The 20,535-nt window shown below is 40.9% G+C and overlaps 1 protein-coding gene across 2 annotated transcripts in view; it reads left to right on the top strand.

Annotated features, from left to right (window-relative positions):
• Nucleotides 1–1,910: 1,910 nt before the first annotated feature.
• The window catches only part of shisal1b (shisa like 1b), a 49,828-nt gene continuing 31,203 nt past the window's right edge, over nucleotides 1,911–20,535 (top strand). Inside the window, exon 1 of one of the 2 annotated variants that reach the window (XM_033636010.2) lies at nucleotides 1,911–2,310. The gene's annotated coding sequence lies outside the window, so the exon portion shown is untranslated. The remainder of the gene's footprint in view (nucleotides 2,311–20,535) is intronic. The other variant, XM_033636011.2, reaches the window with a different exon arrangement.

Here is a 20,535-nt window from a genome sequence, read left to right as displayed (position 1 = left end):
CCGCGGACTGTCACCTGCTCAACGCATCAGTACCTTCGGATGCCATGACAGTAATAGCCAATAATGTCAAAATATCATTTACAGACCGATTTAACAGACGATCACTGCTGCCCGACCCGCAGGTCCATTTGCGGGTCCCGCTGGTTACAGGTCGGCCTGCGCATCACTACTCAGCTCAGTCTATAAAGGCTGTACACACAACAGTAAGGCTATAGACATTATATTCTATTCAGGCCGGCAGAACCAGCAGCGTATCGGCTCTACAGTGCATGACACTGCTAATTAACCATTTTATTGCAGCACAGAGTGTCTGCCAGCAACCAATTACTTGCAAAGGCTTCCTACAACTTGTTTCAACGGTTCCGATTTAATCAGAAGACAAATTAAACAGGGTGACTAGCCAATGTGAAAATCAAAAGAAAGCATAGAATAATGTACTGAAGGAGACTGTTGTGCCATCATATTTTTTTGTGGTTTGAGAGCAAAGATCCAGTCGCCGCTGTGCAAAACTCTGCAATACAATTAGGTCCGAAAAAACCCCGGAGTCCGCCGTAGGATTTAGAGGACTATACTGGCATGAAATTTAATAAAAAAGGGACGTTCTTTTGTGTATAATCACATTAAAATAAGAATCAATGTTGGTTTTTTGTTACCTTAGAACAGAGTCCGCTATGTTGCACTGCCATGTTTCGACAGTAGTCCAGAGACTGACATTCATGTTTTCCCATTGGCCACCACAGTTGGAAAAACAATGATTTTCAATGTGGTTTTAATCACCTGGGGTGTCATTTATAAAACAATCGTAGGATCCATACTAAAAACGTACACATGGACAAAAGCAAAAAATGGCTTGTGCCAAAAAAAGTTGACAATTCTTAAATCAGGCTTCCATCTCACCCTCAGCATCGCCAATTTCCCGTCTCCAAAATGTTTGTAAGCATGGGTCAAAGTTTTGCCCATCAAGTCTCTTAAAGGCCTCATTTTGTGCGTAAGCAATGTTTCTAACTGAGACCCCTGTTCCGTTGGCATTACAGAGAAAGAGACCTCTGTGGACAATTTGGCTCCCGATAAAAAACTTCTGAGCAATGAACACTGACTGAATCCTTACTGGGAGTTCACACTTGTCACATGGGAGAAGTTTCAGCTGATTGCCACTAATTCCTACAAACTGCCTCTTAAATCAATCAATTTGCTGAATATTTTCTGGCGATTAGCTAATCAATTAACTGACTGTCCCAGCATTAAAATAAGGCCGCAACTAACTGGTTATAAATTATCAGGTAATATTGAAAAATGGTGACATGTTCAGATTGCTCATTTTATCCATCTGACAGTCCGAACGAAAGATATTTAATTTACAACTGCATACATTAGCTTTGTCTCTACCATTACACTGATAATACTGTTATTATTAACAGTAGTCTGGGTGTTTTCATTTTACTTTGCTTCCATTGACTTAATACTTCAAGCCATGTGTATGAGCCATACAGTTTTCCCTTCATACAATATAGCAGTTAATTTGTGCGTTTGACACAAAGTCGCTCCTGTTTGTTTGTTTGTACAGTGAGTATCTGATATGAAAATTGCAGCACATTCCTTGTCGGTGGAACAACCTCTAGAGTTGAGAGAGACGAGAATAGATTATCACAAGGATGCTAATAAATGAAAGGACAAGAATAGAGCGCTAGATTGTGTTTGCAAGAGAGAGTGGGGATTTAAAAGGCATTAAAACGCAGGGCGATTTAACTCATGAGGGAAGTTGAGCGGAGAACTAACAGGAAGTCTCTTCCCTCAAGAGGAAACCAAGTCTTGTTACTGTAAAAGCAACTGACCTTGTGGCTTCTGTCGGGAAGGAATGCATGCAGAGGAGACAGACAGAGAGATAAACAGGAGCTCGTACAGTGCAGAGGATCACCCTCTGGTGTACACACACAAGCTCCCTCTCCCTCCCTCTCTCACTTTCTCTCTCACTCGCCCACTTACTCAGTATCGTTTCATCTGTCTCTCTCCCTCCCTCTCTCTCTCTCTCACACACTCAGTCGCCGTGCTCTGACGGATGGGGATACACTGCCAAGGCGGACTTAGGGGCGAAAAGAGAAGTGTTTCTTTTCTTCTCTGGTGTGTTTTCTTTCTCTTCCGCCTGGCTTCCCTCATGAGCTGTTAATTCTAGCCCCGGTCCCGAGGATGAGGAGGATCTATTTGTGAGGAAGGCGCGACAAAGGAAGAGGAAACAAGGAGCAACAGGGTGGTAAATTCTGCGAGCGGGAGTCAGCGAGAAGACCTTTTCTTTTTCTCCAGGCTCGAGCAAAGGTTAGTGAGGAAAGCTGCTTATGATTAAAACAAACACTGCCTGCTGTTCTTTACTATCTCTAACAAGACATTTCATATTCATGTGTGTCTATTAAGGCTTAAATTAAATATCCTCACAGAGCAGTCTCCTAAATTGAGAACAGTTCTTAAAATTAAAAGTCCCTTAGTTAAATTTCTTTTTCATAAAGCAGGTCCCCAGGTTGGTTACTTAAGTTTCACTCTTGGTCAACACAACTGTAATTTCCCAAAGGTGTACAGTATTGTTCCCAGGTGGAGTCTGTCCTTTGGTGAGCAGCGAGTGAGCTGCAGGAAAAGGCGAGGACAGCTCGCTCTCCTCAGCCGTCACTTTACACAGGAGGCAATTAAGCAGAATTGGCAGCCGACGCTGCCGGTAACTTGGAAACAGGCGTGTGGGAGATGCATGGTGGCACATGATAGGATTTAGGGGGAGAGAGGAGCAGAGGAGGAAGGAGATTCCCTTTGTTCATTCACACAAAAGCCTGCTCCTCTGTGAAAAACCCTGCTTTCGCCTGTGTGTCTGTGTGAAAACTGGCCCAGGGGCAGCAGTTGTGAGGTTTTATGATTTTGCATGACAGCGAACATCGCTCAGAATGTGTGTGTGCTGCGAGTGCATGTGCATATAAAGTGTGTTAGTGTGCTATGAGTGCGGCTGCAGAGTGTGTTCATGCATGCACATGGACAATGCATCTCTTGGGTGTGCATTGGAGGTAGTGAGTCTCTAAGGTGAGTCCTCACGTAACACAAGTGGAAGAAATTTTTCACAGACCAGGAGAAATTCATAAAAACATTACGGCCCATATTGTGATTCCATGTTGTGATGAACCATTGTATAATTTCTGTAATAAATGGATGAGCAGTTGTGTGCGCCATGAATGAGCTCCCTAAGGACTCTGCCTTTGTTCAGGCGGTATGTACTTACAGCATGTGCTCGAAAATTTCTCCTTGAAACCAATAAAGACCTATTCTGCACACCATTTGTCACAAAGCCTTCTCGCAGCCGTTTTTCAGCGTGGTTAAGATAAGTGTGCCTGGAGACGCTGAGGTTGGCCTCTGGCTCCTGGGAACAAAGGCCTCTGACGCAGGTTGATGAACGGGGAAGTTTTTTAAAAAGTCCCTGTTGGATAAGGGGAACAGTTTGATTAAAAATGTATTAAAGAAAAGGACAGGGAATGGAGAGTATGGTGCTCTCAGTGTAAACACAGGTAGAGGCACGTAGGACAATTAGTCTGAACTGTGTGTGTTTTGACACAAAAGGATAGATACTACATAAGCCTGAGCTCTACTGTCCATTCATTTCAGTGACAGTAGAGTGTTGGTCTGTATTCAGCAGGATGTGTTTATACAATGACCCCTAAAATGAAAAATTGGCTCTTAAGAAGGATCATTCAGCAGCAGATTAGTGTGGTGACCATCCTTATTTAGTGTTTGGTCTGGACTTTATGTTCCTGTCATGTAATCTCAGCCACCTCCACAGCAGTGACCGAACATAAGCGAGGTCAGGACAGTTGGTTCTGGCCATCAGTCATTAGCGGAGGGTTGTTTCCTGTGTCACCTTGTCTCTCACACACCCAGCACTGCCTCACAGGGGCAGTTATGGGGAGTCCATCAGTGGCTCACTGACTTTCCCTACTAGGAGGAGTCATTGACATTGAGAGGGTGTTAATGTCTCCTTGGTGCACACATTGACTCACACGCACAGTATACACACTCACACACCCTCCTCGTCCTTAGGCATATGCAATGATACACACATGCATGTACAAAAGGCAGACTCACACTCACACCAGGGGAGGTGGAGTAGGGAGAAGCGTCGTGACCAGTGGCTTGGCAGAAGCCCTCAAGGTGAAAAATTTTGAGTGAGGAGCATTTCAAATTCAGAACAGATGATCAAACTGGTGTCGTAACTGCAGAGTAGCTGGCGGCACCAGATGCAGACAATCTTTTGGCAGAGGAAGAGTTTTTGGTGTCTGAATCTCAAACATAAAAGTCAGCGGCGAGGAGACGAAATTAATACAACTGTGGTATCGTCATCTCACGGACGGTGGTTCTTATCATGGTTCAGATGAGGCACAAAAAAAAAAAAAAACCTCTCAGCTATACCGAGCGGAGTGGCATTTTCTGTCACTGCACACATATCATAATCCAGGCGTATATCTAGACGTATCAGAGTGCAGACAGAGTAGGTTATTTAGGAGAGGGCACAAGCTGAAACTGTATTTCAGAGTCTAGTGTCCCCGCTTTATCACACACAAACAGAAGACAGTTTTGACTTGATATTGAATATTCTGTCAGGCAAGTAACTGTATATTCCCAAAATTCTCAAACTAATATACTAACAGATACTAACAGAGATTTATTGCCTACCATCCTGCTTAATCTGTATGAACCTTGAGGAAAAACAAAGCTACTGGAACCTAGCTCTTTATCTCTTATGTACAGCTACACAACAGTTTCACCAAGCATTTCACAATCTATTATTTTTAGCTCAGTAATAACTCTTATATAAACATTGTCTTTTGTCTTCCACCCACTGAAATCTGAGAACAGATACATATATTTTGAATTTGCAGAGAACATTGAAAGCCTCACCTCTGCCATACCTTTAAATGGCCACAGGGGGCAGACAGGCTAAACATAATGAACAAATATCAAAGGCTGTTTTCACACCAGATTTGTTTGAGTCACTTTGATTGCCTCCCCTCCCTCCAACCGTTTGCTAAGTGTGTTTGCTGAAGCACTTTTACTGCTGTTCTGACCTGTGGTTCATTTGCTTCTCTTATCAAAGTGCAGCTGCAGACCACATCAGCACCTATTTGACCTTTATTGGTAAAATAGAGAGCAATCTACAGGTGGACGGGGCCACATGAGCCTAGCTTAAGTAAGCACAACCACATGCACAGGTCACAAAGAATAAAAACACAAGACTCTTTTATGAAGTAAGTTACCATTAATGCTGCAACAAATCATTATTGCTGAACCTGTTGATTATTTTTTGACATTAATAAATTCATTGTTTTGTCCAAAAAATGTCACAATTTTCTAAAGCTTAAGATGAGGTATTCAAATAGCTTCTTTTGTCTATGCCATAAACCGAAAGATATTCAGCTAACCATCATGTAAAACGGGAAAACCAACAAATCCTTACAAGCCGATGTTTGATATTTATGCGCATTAAGTGCTGATCAGTCAGTACAAACAATTGACTAATCAATGATTCAACTGTCAGCACTAATTGTCATATGATATAAAGTTGGGCTTGGATGCTACACATTTATCTTATGTCTTTGCCTGTTTCCCTGCTAACAATTTAAAAATGTAACTGATGATGTTAGCATGGTATAACCTAGAGGTTGACAGAAAGGCTAATTAATTAACAATAGTTTAGAACAGAAAACAGCCAATAGCTGATCAGTTGGCCAATATCATCACCCCACACCCATGGAAAGAAAACTGAATGTCTGAACGTCTAAGTCAAAGTAATAAATAAGAAAATAACTAAATGAATCTGGAACTGAACATCAAGCTAAAAGTAAAAAATGTAGGTTGAAGTGATTCTTGGTGATTCATTTTCCTCAAAGTCAACCTGAGATTTTCAGGAACACAATAAAATTATCATGACTTTGTGTTTAACTAATGTCAGACCACTAAGTTCAGGTGGAATCGAGCACAGTGCCTTGGTTTGGTTTGGAAAAAGTATTTCTTGTACAAAATGTTTATGTGAATAGCTGCAAGATTTGGAATAAACTGCCACTGTGAAAGCCCCTGAAGACACTGAAATATTTCCTGGAATGTTTGAAGGCTTGCATGCATACATCAGTTTGCACATCTGAACAGAACAAAGGCTTTTATCTGACTTTACGAGTACACTGGATCCTCTCATCCTCTGCTCGCCCCCCTCCAAAAAATCCTATTGAACAGTTTCCAACTGAGAGTATAACTGATTAATAACGCCAACATCGGCAATGGCAGCCAAATAATTACATTCTCCGACCCAAAATAAACATCAGCGTGTTAGATGCTCGGTGTGCACAGAAGTGTCTTGTTTTCCGATCTGTGGTGCAGAAAACTCGGCATTCGTTTGGTTTTTCTGGCCTGTCATCCTGATATCTCTCTCCTCAGGGTTCACACCGAGTTCCCCTGCCCTGAGCTTGGCTCTGTATGTGTGTATGTGGGCGGATGTACAGTATGTGGTTTTTCAAACATGTGTTTTAATTTGCGTTGATCTCCGTTTGCTTGTTAGAAAGAAAGAGTTAGAAAGAGTGAGTTAAAGTATGCATGTGCATGAGTTTAAAGCTGTGTGGGTGAGAATGGGTGTGTGTGTGTGTGTGTGTGTGTGAGTGAGAGAGAGAGGGAGAGGCTGACAGAAGCAGGTTTATGATGAAACATTGACGTTGCCTTTGATGCCGGCATCTCCTCCATATCAGATTCCACCAAACAGATGATAATCTAGTAGAGGCCTGTAGAGCGAATCACACACACACACACAAATAACCCTACACACACACACACACATTTTCCCTACTCATCAGCTGTAAGCACTCACCCTCCCTCCATGTGGCCCCGTGTACTTCAATGCTGTAACCATTAGACGCCAGAGGCAGAGAGCCAGCCAGCACTTTGTGCCATTATACTGTCAATGCTCATATCAGTAGCCCGCTCCACATGCATCTATGCGTCCTGACCCCTTTGGGCGTACCGTAACACTTCTGTAACAGCCACGCGAGGCAAAACTCCCTGCTTGTTTGCAGCTGATAAAACAGCCCATTTAATGTTTTAAAATCTAAATGTCAATATGTCAGAGTGCATTTATTTTCCTCCTCAATTTGTGTATGTACATTGTTTTGAGCTTTGCTGCTGTGCTATTTTGGGGGATTTTTTTTTTTTTAATTTTAATTTTTTTTATTAGCGTCAGGAAGGCATTTCCTCCTTTTGTGCAACGACTGAAATGAGAGGCTGAAGGAATAATCAAATAACGAACAAGCTGTTGAAATTCAGACACAGGTTCACCCAGTGGCTGTTTTGAATATTAATGCACTGTTTGCTCTGTGTGTGTGTGTGTGTGTGTGTGTGTGTGTGTGTGTGTGTGTGTGTGCGCGTTTGCGTGTGTGTCTGGTCAACACAAAAGGGAAGAAAAATTACATCGATTCAGACTCCTTTGAGGCTTTTGTAGTATTGGCCCAGATGAAAACTGTTCAATCACACATAAATGATCATTCACGAGCGGAAATTTTAATACTTGGGGAAATCAAGAGGTTGAGCCCATCATGCAAATTTGTATCTTTGCTTACTGTTTATTTCCATGCATAAATAATAAGCTCCATCTGTGTACTGTGCTCTTTTCAGTGTAATCAGTGCTAAAAAAAAACCTTAATTGAGGGAGGAAGGTTAGGGGTCTGTTCTCAAGGGTAACTTTACAAAAAAAGACAACATTCACAGAATGACTATACTATTGACATATTGACATTTGAATCTTTATGCATGACCCCACTCTGTGTCAATTCTCATTATTTGGTGTTTTCTATTCCACATGGCCTCCCCTTCGACTGTGACTAGTAATGAGGGGACAAAATATCATTCTTGTTTTTTTGTCACATCTAAGTACAGATACATATTTTTGTTGTCTCAGAATAAAATTAAACAAATCATATCTACGTTTCAGTTCTTTAACCTTAAAAAAAAAAAAAAAAAAAACATGACTGAGAAATATCACCTGTTGTTCATGGTGACAATGTAGTAGAAAGGGAACCAAACCTGCACAAATCTAAACTGCTGAGTTGTGAATAAACCTCTGTATATTCTGATGGTTAAATGTCAATTCATGCCACATGGAGCAGCTCACAGAGTTAACGAGTAGTGAAAGACATGCACCAATCATTTACTTACAATAGTACCATAATGTTAAAATACTCACAGACAAAACTTTGCATGAATAAAAGTAGTGCTGTGAAGTAAAATTATCAGGAAATACCAACCGTGTCATACTTACAATGTAGAATGACTCCTTTCAAGTGTGATATATTATATATTATATTGCTGGATTACTATTAATACTGATGCATTACTATGTAAGCATGTTGAGATGGAGCCAATTTTAGTGACTGGCATACTATTAGGTAGTGTCATCTATTGTATTGTACCTTATCCCATGAGCTGATCACATGTTTTTAATGTAAAATCTTAGTGCTGTCGCATGAATTTGATGGAGTAAAAAGAGCAGTATTACTTCTAAATATTGAAGTAAAAGTATAAAGTAGGAAAAAAGGGAAGTACAAACCTTAAAATTGTCATTAAGGCAAATGGGCATGCAACTTAGAATAACTAAAGAAAATGCGACAAGTTGTTTTTATCACATATTCAGCTGTTCTGTCTGCATAAACACACACATTTAGATTTAATCTGTGGTATAATCTCTTATTTAAGAGTTTTACCAGAGGGTACCAGGTTCTTCAACTTGCAAGTAAAATGTATATATGGATATAGAAGAAAAGTGCTAGTAACACTGCATATACTTTTAGTAAAATCACCACACAGATGGTACAAAATAAGGCAGGAAAACATCAATAGAATCTCTAATGAGATTTATGCCTCCACATCCAAAGCAGACTACACTATCTGAAAATTTCTGCTCTCAACAATGCCCATATAAAGCCACATATATGTCGGACTGAGGTGTTCCAGGGAGTGAGCAGATGCGTGTGACTGCAGAGATGCACGGGGAATGGACGAAGGGTTAAACGTCTGTGTCAGACACTGGCTGCTGATTACAGAGCCGGAGGTGCAGCAGAGCCTCTGTCACTTTAGCTCAGCCGTGCAACATGGAGAAAAAGCTTTTATCACCAGATAAAAGGAGCATGTCAAGGTAGCGGCTTAAATGCATCTACAATGTCAACAAGAAATGGCGAGAGTACTGACGAAACAGCTGGGCATGCAACCTCCGGATGAGCATTTCAGATGTTTGCTTTACTCTTTTGATCACTTTAAGTGATAAAAAAAAAGTTTTGTATCAAACTCAGACAGATTCAGGTGTTGGGCAGTGTTTTTCTGGATGGATCAAAATTGGAAAATACTTTTTGACCATGGCAGTTAGGTGTTGTTTTTCTGGAGAGTATTACAGAATAACCTAATAGCCCATTATTTTCTCTTTTATAGTAGAGTTTTTGATCTCCTCCTGAGGGAAATGTCTGCCTCTGTAGCTGCTAAGTGCCCCACTATATTCACCAGCTAGTCCCTAACTTAATTTGTCTGCTGTTTGGTGCTAAGCAGGTGTTGTACAGTGGTGTTTTTGGAGGTTTTTTACTTGAAACAGCTGCCTGCTGCAGTAAGAAAATGACAGTTTAGCAGTGGGAGTAGGGCTTGGTAACTTTTACGAAATTATGATGCCAGTACAAAAACCAGTACCCTTAAATTGATAATAACAGAGTACTTCATTTGATACCTGTTTTTCTACTTAATTTAATACCCATCCTGTGAATGGAAGCATTCAGTTATGTAACATGCCAACAGGCGTGCAGTCTAGCCATTTGAACATTTTGGTGGCATCTTAGCACGCTGAACTGCCAACTCCTTCAAACAGTGTACAAAATTAGCACTATCTACTAGACAACTGCTGGTAAAATATGCAAGCGGCTAGTGGATTTGTTTCACTCACCAGCCAAAAGAAAAATCAATGGTAACCCATTAAATGGCTTCTAAAATTTAAACATTCAATAGCCATTTGGCCAGTGGACAAAGAAGTTGGTGGACTGTATGTGCATTAGATCAATGAACACTTATGGCGAATGGCTGCGAGCAAAACCATACAAATAGCCTTTTTTTTGTTGATCATGGTACACAAAGGATCACATGTAAGTTTCGATACTACTTGATACTATTCAATCTTACTACTCAATACTTTAAAGGTACTGAGTACTAACACTCGTCTTTGGGTAAAAATGACAGTTAAATTATGAACTTAAACCAGGCCCTCAGCAAGTGCTCCAGGCTTTGAAGCCAATTTTTCTGGTGGCCAAACAGTGTAATTACACCACCACCAGATGCCTTGTGGCCCAAAAAGCCTTTTCCCTTAGACTTATACGGTGAAAATGACATCTGTAAATCAGTGGATACACTTTTTAAGGGTCAAACCCCCATGAAATGACTTGTTTCACTATAGTATCACTATAGAAAAGTCTAGAAGAGGCGCACAATTAAATAATTTTATCCCCATTCAAGTCTGCAGAGCGCTAAACCGCAAGTAGCCAGCACAGCCAGCGGAAGTCTCTACTGCACATGCTCTATGGGTCACACAGTGAAGAATCATCCAGGTAATTCTATACGCAGCAGGTGTTCATGTGCCACTGAGCAGCTTTCATAGGAATGAACTACCTCCAACACAGTACCTAGTTCTCTTTATACATCCATGGCTAAAACTCACTATAAAGCAGCACAAAGTGCAAGTTTTACAACAACCTTTTACAGCACACAACACCTGCTGATGCATTTTTCCTTACATCAAAAGTACAATACACCCTTCTGGGAAAGGGGTACAGATTGTACAGATTGTGATTCTAGGATAGCAGTTATCGTGCAAATCTCTGGGGTTTGTTGCGCTCACTCAAAACAAAGCATTATTTCGCTTTTCTCCTTTCACTGGTGGTGGACCTCATCGTTAAAACAGAAGACACACTGATGCTTTTGCTGGTTACGAGGCAGGAAAACCATCATGAAAGCTGTGTGTGTCTGTGGGAGATTAGGCTTTTGTCTCTTAAGTCAGCTCCCACTGAAACTGCTGCTTCACATACTGTAATAGCAGACATCAGAAAATCCTGATTACAGCGGGGGAAAACTCAGCTGCTGTGTGTGTGTGTGTGTGTGTGTGTGTGTGTGTGAATATTTGTCATAGTGCAGTACCAAACATATATGTGCTCACCATGCTGACGGAGATAATGCATTATTTAAAGACTCACGATAATCCATGATTCATTATGGGCTCAAATGACTGTAATTTTTTGATTCACCATGTAATGTAATGGCTCACAATAATCCCCTTCTCCAATAATGACTAATAATTTAAGTAGACGCCATAATCAAGTCCACATATTATCAGTGAATAGCAGCAGGTAACTCTGCTATTGTTCATTGTGATAATAAAAAAAATCATTCCACAGTCACAGACAGCTCAATTGAATCTTTTTAGTGGAGACTTCAGAGCATTTAGTGCAAATTTATAATATTAGAGCTTAGAGTTGAACTCACTGGCATTCAGGGAGCGTTTCAGGACATAATAGGAAGTTATTATTCACAGGAGATCAGCCAAACTTATGCAAACCCGAGGCTGAGTTCACTCACTGGGTCAAAACCAAGACAGCCTCATTAATGAGGTGCAATCCCACTACGACGGCCAGTCAACCAACACTTCCAGTAATGATTGCTGGAACGACCCACAAACAGTTCCTTGCATTGTAAGGTTTTTCTAACAGGCCATATAAACTGGCTGCCAAAACACCATTAGTGTTTGGATGTGAAGCTGTGTGGAGTATTATCCGTTCTCATCTGAGGCAGTCTTGGCAGTACAGTGTGACCGCTGCCCTCGGTGACCTTGGTGACCCCTGGGACCTCAAGACGTTTGAGAGCTCTGCAGGGCTCTACAGTGTATCTGTCACAGCTATTTCTAGGCTGTATGTTGCAGGGAGTTTGGTCCGGGGTGTTAAACCTCTTAAGACACACTATTGTTTGGGAGGGTTATCTGAGGGTAAGCTCACACCTTACTCTGTATTCAGTGAGCCATTTTTGGATCAGACACACTCGGGAAAGTTTTTTGTTTTTTTTTCCCAACTTGGTCTCTATTGATATTTCAGGCACTGTGGGCAGACATGGACAATGTAAAACTTCAAGGAAGTAATCAAGGAGCAGGGTCTTCCATATGTTACATCTATCATTTTTTCCAGTAATAATGATAACACTGTAGTCTTAAGGTAAATGTCAGTTTCTCACTACTCACTACTTTTAAGGGCACCAACCTAATTACGTCAGTACTATCCAGTACGGATCCATGATAAATCTATTGGTGCCAAATTTCGGTACCTGAGAGCACATCTGGGTGAGAACACTGGGCGTCTGGTCTATATTATTTTCTAAATTATTTTAGTAATAGCCTAGTATCACTGCTAGATAACACACACGTAAACAGACAGACAGAAACAGAAGATTAGCTCTATGTGTAATAAGAAAAGAACGGAGGAGCAGCTTTTTAGTCTACTCAGGGTTGGGAATAAAAAAATGTTGTCCACCTGCCACCGTGGCTGGTGAATTCCAAAATCTACCAGCCACTCTATAGATTACTGTTGTTGTTTTTGGCTGGTGAGTGAAGCTAATCTAGCAGCCACTTGCATATTTTACCAGCATTTGGATGGCAGCTGGTGCTAATTTCCAATGCTGGTCTACTATGTCACCCCTGCAACTTGTTCAAAAGTTGTGTTTTTGTTACCACAGAGAAAGGAAAGTACAGAAAAAAGGTACAGCATAGGTACTGGTTAAAATTTTAATGATACTCAACCATACTTGCTAATAAGAAAAAGTGGGATTTGGTATCATACATTTCTATACAGGGCAAAGTGGTTTTTTTGTGTTTTTACTATTTCAGGCTTGTTTATTGTTGCTTTATTAAATACTATGAGATAACTGTTGGATCAGAATATTATATTTTTGCAAAGAGCCAACTTCGGTGTAGTGTTGCCTCACAAACACGGTGGTCTGTGTAAACCTAGAATATTAATGCATGCCATAGGGGAGACAACAAAGATTCACAAGCTGCTGTGTTTTAAGCTGCAGTTTTGTCATGCATTACTGTCCCATGTCATGATTTTCTCTTTCTTCATTTTTGAAATCCCCACCAGGCTATTTGTCTGCGGGTAGAAGCTATTTTAAATCCAGGGTCATGTGGATGATGACGGGGAACGTTTCCAAGAGAAACCAACTGAGCCCAGAGTGGGGTGTTAAAGCAAATCCAAACAAACAATGCTGGCTTGTGTCTGGGAGATACTGTCCTGTCTGTCTGCATCACAGACACCAAATAGTCGACAGGATATGTCTCCCAAACCCCGGAGCCAAAACAAGTCCGGTTATTCTGCATGAGTCACAGTCCCACTACCAAAGAAAACTGAATTTGAGTGCCAAAGCCCTGATGCGTTGACAGATGAGGTCTCTGTGTAGCCTGCAGGCAGCTCAAACCTTGATGGAGCTGTGAGTGTTGGGAGCTGCTATGGAACAATTCCTGGAAGGCTTTCAGTGGCCTTGAAAGTGACTTAACTGCGACAGCTACTGTATCTCTGTGACATTTAGCAGTCATACTCAACAACACCCAGTCCTCTGAGTCGCTTGATCAAAGCTAAGTTCTGACTAGTAGAGATGCTGCTCAGGGACAAACTCAAATCCCAAGTAGAGCTACAACTAAAGCTTATTTTCATAATCAATTTTCTATCAAATCCAGCAACAACTTTTTTGATTAATCCATAAATAGTCTATAAAATATCATAAAACTGACAAATGCTCACTGCAGTTTTCCAAATGCCCAGTGTGACCTTGTGATCTTCTAATTGCCTGTTTTGTCAATAGGCTGTATGAAAGAGGTGGACAAAGCCACCATGATGTAATCCCTGGGTTGTCAGCTACTGTTTTGAAGCCTTGAGTCTGGCATTTTGGCCGTCGTCATTTTGATTTTTTGGAGCCATAAGTGACCATATTTGGACTAGAGGGTGGAGCTGTGTAGGAGTGAGGGGTGGATCTGACTGAGAACCTGAGGAAAGAGACTTGTTAATAACAAGGTAGCCGTAACGTCACCCATTGGTTTGTAGACAGATGTTTTGAAGCCTCAAGTTCAGCCTTTCAGCCTCCGCCATCTTGATTTTTTGGGGGCCAGAAGTGACCAAATTTGGACAAGAGGGTGAAGCTGTGGAGAACGGAGGGGTGGATCTGACTCTTCGACTGTAGCGAGCCTCACAGAGAGTCTGTCACACAAAGCAGCCATGCCTGTAAATATTCGTAACTTTGAGCCTCAATGAAACAGAAACGAATGAGTTATATCTCATCTTTTGTACCAGGCTGTTAAGATGTTCATTTCTGCTGTAATGTCGGGTGTTTTAACATGGAGGTCTATGGGGCCTAAGTTGCTTCTTGAGCAAGCCTCAAGTGGCAATTCAAATTTTTGGGCTTTTCCACATTGGTAGACCTGAGGATAACCTCTGGGTTTTGTCTGACCATCAGTCCAAGAGCTTATGATGTTTAAAAACTTATCCAGAACAGCTATTAAATGGACCTTGTGGTAAAAATTAACTTGTCAATTGCTGTTTCCAAGCATGATTTTTCCATACCTTTATTCATTTGTGGCAAGCCGCCATGATTAAAACATCTGCTGCCACGTTCTGTTTGATTTTCTTTCCCTTTCTTTCTTTCTTTCTTTCTTTCTTAATTTTTATTTATTTAATTATTTTCCAAATTAAGAAAAGCGCCACACACTGATAAAAAAGACAAATAGGCAGGTGTTGTTAGCTACCACCACACTTGGATTGTAGTTCTATGGGAAGCACTGCCAAGTCTCAACATTTAAACTTCGTCAATATGGTCAAGAAGTGCTTAGAAAAATGGAAATTTGAACATCTATAACAGTGGTTCACACATGCACTTGACCTCTTAATTTGAAGCAATCCTTTCTGTTTTATTTATACATTTTAGGTGGCTGAGGAGGCATAACTATACCGTGTGTTACAAGAAAAAAAGCTAAATTTAGAGTAAAGCCAAGTCTTATTTTGGAGCGAGAAAATTATCTTGTGAGCCTTTGTATGGGTCTGACGCTCAGGATGGGAACTACTGATCTACAATCCTGTAATGTATCCTGTATCCAATAATCATGTAGGCTAATATGCTGTTTAAAAGAGACAAAAACTAAGCACTCTAGCTGCTTTTCTTGTTGTCTAAAAAACGATTTTCTCAATTGATATATAACCTTAAATACCCAGTCTCACATGTAGCATCCAGTTAGCTGGATTCATTCATACTGCATCACACAAATCTGCATAATATTAAATGGGGCTCCAAAAATGTCCATCCCCCAACTGACTTTGAGACCTTGATTGTATAATGAATTCAACTTATTAGACTCCAGTAGCTGTCTCATTAGCTGTCTCTCCTCTCACTGCATGCATATATTTACTGGCAAGCAAAAAAAAAAATACTGAAGAAAGAATTGCCCTGTTAAGACTTTCTCCTATCAGCTACTGGATGAAACAAATCACCAGGTGTTCAGACGTGTTATAATTACGCCTTTCACTCCTTCTATATGTGGTTAAAACTCCAGAAGATGCATCAGGTGTCTTTTCCCATCTCCTCCACAGTTTTGATATTAGTTGCTTATTCAAACTGAAATCATGCTGGAGCAGTGAAGCTGGAGGAGGATTTTGATGCGGATATTGTCGTCTGCAGAAAATCAACTAAAATTCTTACACCGTGCTGCCATTTCTTCCAGGAATTACAGAAATTGCATATAAAGAGAAGATAATCAAAGTTGTTATTCTGGTTGGATGTGGGGAGATTCTCAGACAAATACCTCTATTATTTCCAAATCTGCCTTTGTGATCCAAACTGATGATGAATTAAGGGTGTGAGACAAAATGAAGCAGGAGGCAGAATGGCTTCCATCAACATGACAGCTCTCAGCAGGTAGAAACACAGCAAGCCAGAAGCAGATCTAAGTTTGATTACACATCTTCTCTCATCTTCTGCTTGTGTTAAGCTAACAAACCATTACCAAGTCAAAAACAGAAACAGACCACCCATGCAGCAAGGTGGCTGCATTGCACAATAGCCCATTATGTTGCAGTATTGGCCAAACTCTCCACAACAAGCTCTATGGCAACCCTGCTGTGTTATTCTCCCTTCTAGATTGCCTGTATTCATTTCCTGTACACTACATTGTGGGTGCTAATTACTTGATGTTACATTCTTCCCCGTATCTTCTGTGACGTAAACGTCTCCCAAGCAACATCAAGCCGCCAGACCAAAACATGTTGCTGCCTCTGGGCTTTATTTGGAATATCTGATGTGGAATATTTATTCAGGTGACTGATTATATAAACCGAAGAAGAACCTCTGTTCATCAGTCAAATTTATGTGTACTTCTGCAGCTCTGAGCGCCATGAGATACAGAGCCAATGAATAAGCAGTTATTACCCTGACAGGGCTTCATCAGTTTGTAATGGAAAGATACCTGGGCTGTGCCTGTTTGTAGAAGATAGTAGTAAAATGAAAATTACTGGAGACATTTGGGCTTTAATGGGTACCTGAATTAATTAATTTACATTTCTCTTGTTACTTTACCTGAGTAACTCTTTCTGTATCTAAAAGGTCCTGACTTTGACTATTTAGGTAATCTAAAATATAAGAAAACTACTGGTAATGCTCGTGGGACTGCTTTCCTTCTTGCAGCCAGTCCTTTGTAAATAAAACTAATCAAATTTAAATCAGCATCATGCAGCCGAACATTAAATCTGGCCAGGGCCTGAGGTTAAAGCTGGCACTGAAGGCCAATAATACTCTGCACAGTACACACTTTCTGTACAAGAATGGCATAAACTATGAACAGGAAACGCGTAACAGTAAATAATATTACAGTGATATTTACAGTAAGTTAAACTGAGTTTGACCTACAGTCAACTTCTTTGGTGAATTCTTATCAGTTCCAGCTGTAGGTTTAGTTTTTCACAAGTGTGCATGGTTTATGTTTGTCTATGTACCTATGTGTGATGGGGATGGAATTGCATTATTGCCAATACAAAACTTGTAAAAACAGACAGATCAGTTACATTAAATAGTAAATGTCAGTATCATTATAGAATCCGGTGGCTCAGCTATAAATCACAAGAATCCCTCGCATCATGTTACCTTTTATAAAAAATGTAGTTAAGGGTGCACCTAACCCTGGATTTGAAGTAGCTTCATTTCTCGTAGTGAAGTATACATATTTTAAATTTGTGAAAAGAGAGTTCTGGTACTGGATCAGTACTCAGTATGGACAGATACTCTGAGTTTAAGTATCATAAAGGTATAGGGATAGAAAATTTGTTTCACTTCAGTACATCCCTACTGGTTTGTACCCTGCCTTTCACCCAGTTCTTACTGGAATCAGTTCCTTCCCTAGCCGTGCTGAACAGGAAACATATGGGAAATTGGAAAGGTCTGTTCTTTGCACCCTCATATCTCAAATCCATTGTTGTCAATGTAGATACGTGAAAGCATGCTCAAAAACAAGAGTCTGGCATGCAACTGTACCCAAGGACCTATTTCTGTGAGTGCGACAGCTGCGCCCTGAGATAAAAAGTTAAACTTTTTGAATGCAGAAACGCACACAGCATGTTGTGACAATGAACAACCGATCACAGCTGGCAGATATCTTTGCTTTCTTCAGTAAATATCAATCTGTGGTAAATACAGAGAAGTTGATTGTTTCAGTGCAGAGCCACCCAGAGTTTTACATCTGTCCAACCAACAGCCTGATACACTCTTAAAACAATGCCTGGAAAAAAAATCAGCTCTGACCTCGAAATTTCTAGTCCGGAGGCTATGAAACGGTGCTGGTTATGGTCACTTAACAACATCATCTGCAACCTGCCTCTGTGCCCTTAAAAGCTAGCACAGAAAGGGCAGAAGAGTAGAACCCAGCGCCTGACCTCATGTTTTCCAGGTGGTAAAAGATGTGCTACGTGTCCCGGCTCTACATATGCAATGAAAGCCAGTAGTGGATGCCCCTCTGGAGGCATGGCCTTGGCTTGCAGCCATACAAGACTGTCTTAACATGGATTTGGTTTTGATTCTGACACATGCTGTACTACACATTTACCAGTCATCTAGTTCACTTCCTCAAATGGCCACTGTTAAATCAATGACAATTGCAATGCCCACGACTCAGCTCTGTGTGCCAGAGATGATCATTAGATCATAGCACTAAATCTCCCAACATGGGCTCATATCCTAATGGAGCACTGTGGGGCTTCTGAGTGAAGCTCTAATGTCATCAAAAGTGAATGAAACCCAATTTATTATGATGACAGTCAAAGGGAGCATCAATTAGGCACAGGGCTCATTGCAGCTGAATACTGATCAGTATTTGGATGTGAGCCCATCAGCAGACCCAGATATGAGATGCAGTCACTTAGCTAACGGGCACTCATTCCCTGTGTGAAGTGGGAGTCTCATCTCTTAACTGTACTTCACTCTGAAAGCTCACGAACTCGTGTGTTTTAGAGTGATTGATAATGCACATTATCACGGATTAAGACCCAGCATAGCAACAGAGAGTGTATTTGTGTGCTCTGAGGAAAACACAAACCTAATAATGAGGCACAGGGGGTGCATAAATACCCAACTACTATCATCCACAGGAGAAAAAAAAGCTTATGTGAATACTCAAATTTACAGGCCTAAATGTTTCACGTAAAAATAAAGTCAAGCTGTAGGGAGAGAGAGACTTGTAATGTCGAGTTCGTGCCTTTACAAACTTGAAAGCTTCTCAGATAAAAGACATAGTAGGCCAAATAAATAAATAATGATTTTTAGAAAGCATAATAACGTGTCACGGACTTTGAAGTTAATGTTTGAACAAAAATAAGACTCACACAAGAATGTTCATGAGATGAGGCGCAGCATATCACTGTGTGTAATCTCCAAATAGCCCAAAATCTTCCACTGCACTTTCCCTCATCAAACCTCTGACAGATTTGGGTCTCCTGCTGCGTTGTGATGAAAAGTGTGCTGTTAGATTCACAGTGGTTGCTGCAGTAATTGGTCACTTAATATTTCCCTCTTCTCTCGGGCAAAAACAGTGAGTAAGATGTAGACAAATAAACGAGCTCTGTGTGCTTTTACTTGCCTCGGGAGTGTCTTAATTTTTTAGATATTTCCTCTCGTACAGTAACAGCCTTTACATTCAGTCTGAGATGGTGTTGTCATGGTCTTTATGTATATTTTAGTTTGATCTCAGACATAAACAGCAAGTAGCTCCATCTGTGTTGCCTGTTCAGCTGGGCAGTATGTTCTATTTTCAGTCCCAGGGAGTTATGCACTGTGTGTGTGTACTATGTTGTGTATTTACAGTACATGTTCTGCTTCACTACCATCAGGCTCATTACACAAACCCTTCACATGCACTTCTTCTTTGCAAACAAGCCCAGCTCTGTGATGAAGTGAACCTTGCCCTTTTACAGCCTGCACAGCACTGGGAGTAACGTGACAATGACGTGTTTGCATGTGACGAAGAAATAATGTATATAAAGCCTTTCTAAAAAAGACAACGGCAGTAGAAAGGAATAAGAGTGGGTTTGTAGAGGGACTTGATAGAATGGGAATCCCTAGTCGTGCTGCACATGCTGTCATCTGACAGTACGCCGAAGCTCTCACCAGAAGTAAAAAGAGAGGAAAAAACATAAAAAAATGCCACTCTAACAAGCCTCCTGGGACCTCAGCTGCCTGGCTTTCTGAAGAGAGAACAGCTTGTCTGATAAAAATGCTTTAAAAGACTCCAACAGAAACAGCCTGCTGTGCTCCATGTACATATTCTGGCCATACGGTCCATAGTAACGGCTTTGTATATATTGGTTTGGTCATGTGCAACCATCAACCCGTGCTGTTTGGATTACGTAAGACACATGGCAACAAGTAGAAGCTGGAACAGGTTGAACAACAGTAACGAACACAGCATCTGACTGGGAAGGGGATTCTCTAAGGTGTTTACACAACTTTAGTTTCCTCCAATACATTTGTTTGTCCACGGAGGCTCAATTAAACAGGCACATATTTTTTTAGTAATGCTTGACTTCACATTCATGTGGTCACACATCATATTTATAAGCAGCTAGAGGCTGCGTCTCACCCAGAGTTAACACAAATACACACAGTATTCTTTTAGGAGGTCTTTAAAGGCAATGTGATCGAATTCATACACAATGCAGTGGGTAGGTGGCTAGGGTTTGGACAGGAGTCTTCCCCTTAGCTGAAAGAAAGATGAAGCAGGGACCACCTACTACATATATAGTATACATTTGCATTGGATATAGAACTGGGCAGATGGAGGTTGTCAGACAGAGGGCTGCATCAGCCTCAAGCTGCAGTGCTGACCTGTATTTGCTTTTCAGGTTCATGAGGGAGGGAACTCCACTTTCGCAAAGATAAGTTGTTGCA

The sequence above is a fragment of the Epinephelus lanceolatus genome, chromosome 5 (genome assembly GCF_041903045.1).
Source record: "Epinephelus lanceolatus isolate andai-2023 chromosome 5, ASM4190304v1, whole genome shotgun sequence".
In the NCBI taxonomy this organism is placed as follows: domain Eukaryota; kingdom Metazoa; phylum Chordata; class Actinopteri; order Perciformes; family Serranidae; genus Epinephelus; species Epinephelus lanceolatus.
This window is presented reverse-complemented; position numbering and strand designations above follow the sequence as displayed.